This window comes from Arachis duranensis, chromosome 6 (assembly GCF_000817695.3).
Source record: "Arachis duranensis cultivar V14167 chromosome 6, aradu.V14167.gnm2.J7QH, whole genome shotgun sequence".
NCBI classification, from domain to species: Eukaryota; Viridiplantae; Streptophyta; class Magnoliopsida; order Fabales; family Fabaceae; genus Arachis; species Arachis duranensis.
Genome location: NC_029777.3, coordinates 14,100,208 through 14,102,546, shown reverse-complemented (window position 1 = coordinate 14,102,546; position 2,339 = coordinate 14,100,208).

Sequence of the window (2,339 nt, the reverse complement as noted above, 5' to 3'; positions counted from 1 at the left end):
TGCTTCATACCAACAATCTCTGTGGGATCGACCCTTACTCACGTAAGGTATTACTTGGATGACCCAGTACACTTGCTGGTTAAGTTGAACGGAGTTGTATCCACACATAGCAAAGAGCCACAATAATGATTCCATACAACAACAAAGAATACAACATTGATGATCACAATTTCGTCCACCAAGTTTTTGGCGCCGTTGTCGGGGATTATTCGAGTTTGGACAACTGACGGTTCATCTTGTTGCTCAGATTAGGTAATTTTTTTATTTTCTTTTCAAAAAGTTTTCAAAATTTTTCTTTTATTTTGTTTTTCTAGAAGAATATTTTCGAAAAAAATAAAATAAAAATACAAAAAATTAGAAAATCATAAAAATCAAAAATATTTTGCATTTCTTGTTTGAGTCTTGAGTCAATTTTTAAGTTTGGTGTCAATTGCATGCTTTAAAATTTTTTCTTGCATTTTTCGAAAATTCCATGCATTCATATTGTTCTTCATGATCTTCAAGTTGTTCTTGACAAGTCTTCTTGTTTGATCTTGATGATTTCTTGTTTTGTGTTGTTTGTTGTTTTTCATATGCATTTTTCGTTTGTTAGAGTCCATGCATTAAAGATTTCTAAGTTTGGTGTCTTGCATGTTTTCTTTGCATCAAAATTTTTTTAAAATTATGTTCTTGATGTTCATCATGATCTTCAAAGTGTTCTTGGTGTTCATCTTGACATTCATAATGTTCTTGCATGCATTAAGTGTTTTGATCCAAAATTTTCATGTTTTAGGTCATATTTGTGTTTTTCTCTCTCATAATTAAAAATTCAAAAAAATAAAAAATATATCTTTTCCTTTTTTCTCTCCAAATTTTCGAAATTTTGGGTTGACTTGGTCAAAAATTTTTAAAATTAGTTGTTTCTTACAAGTCAAGTCAAAATTTCAATTTTAAAAATCTTATCTTTTTAAATTCTTTTTCAAACTATTTTCAAAATCTTTTTCTTATTTTTATATCATATTTTCGAAAATATGCTAACAATTAATGTGATTGGTCAAAAATTTGAAGTTTGTTACTTTCTTGTTAAGAAAGGTTCAATCTTTAAATTCTAGAATCTTATCTTGTTGTTTCTTGTTAGTTAAGTCATTTTAAAAATTAAATCTTTTTTAAAATGCCTTTTTCTTAAAAATCTTATCTTTTTATCTTATATTTTTCAAAATTTTATCTTTTTCAAAATTGATTTCAAAATATCTTATCTAGCTTCTTATCTTCTCATCTTTTCAAATTTAATTTTAATATCTTTTTTTTAACTAACTATTTGACTTTTTGTTTGTTTCTTATCTTTTTCAAAACCAGCTAACTACCTATTCCTCTCTAATTTTCGAAAATACCTCTCTCTTTTTCAAAAATTCTTTTTAATTGTTTTAAATTTTAATTTTAATCATATCTTATCTTTAATTTTCGAAAAGCACCAACCACTTTTTCAAAATTATTTTCGAAATTCTCTATCTCTTTTCTTATTCTATTTAATTATTTATTTACTAACACTTCTCTTCACCTCTCTTCATCTAAAAATCCGAACCCAATCTATCCCTTGTGTTTGGATTCTTCACTTTTCTTTCTTCTATCCCCTTCTTTTTCTACTAACATAAAGGAATCTCTATACTGTGACATAGAGAATTCCTCTTTCTTTTCTTGTTTTCTTTTCTTTCATATGAGCAGGAATAAGGAAAAAGGCACTTTTGTTGAAATTGATCCTGAACCTGAAAGGACTTTGAAGAGGAAACTAAGAGAAGCTAAATTACAACAGTCCAGAAGTAACCTTTCAGAAAATTTCGAACAAGAGAAGGAGATGGCAGCCGAACCCAATAATGATAATGCAAGAAGGATGCTTGGTGACTTTACCAAACCCACGTCCAAATTTGATGGAAGAAGCATCTCCATTCCTGCCATTGGAGCAAACAATTTTGAGCTGAAACCTCAGCTAGTTGCCTTAACGCAACAAAACTGCAAGTTTTATGGACTTCCATCTGAAGATCCTTATCAGTTTTTAACTGAGTTCTTGCAGATCTGTGAGACTGTTAAGACGAATGGAGTAGATCCTGAAGTCTACAGGCTCATGCTTTTTCCTTTTGCTGTAAGAGACAGAGCTAGAATCTGGTTGGACTCACAACCTAAAGATAGCCTGGACTCTTGGGAGAAGCTGGTCACGGCCTTCTTGGATAAATTCTTTCCTCCTCAAAAGCTGAGCAAGCTGAGAGTGGATGTTCAAACCTTCAAGCAAAAAGATGGTGAATCCCTCTATGAAGCTTGGGAAAGATACAAGCAGCTGACCAAAAGATGTCCATCTAACATGTTTT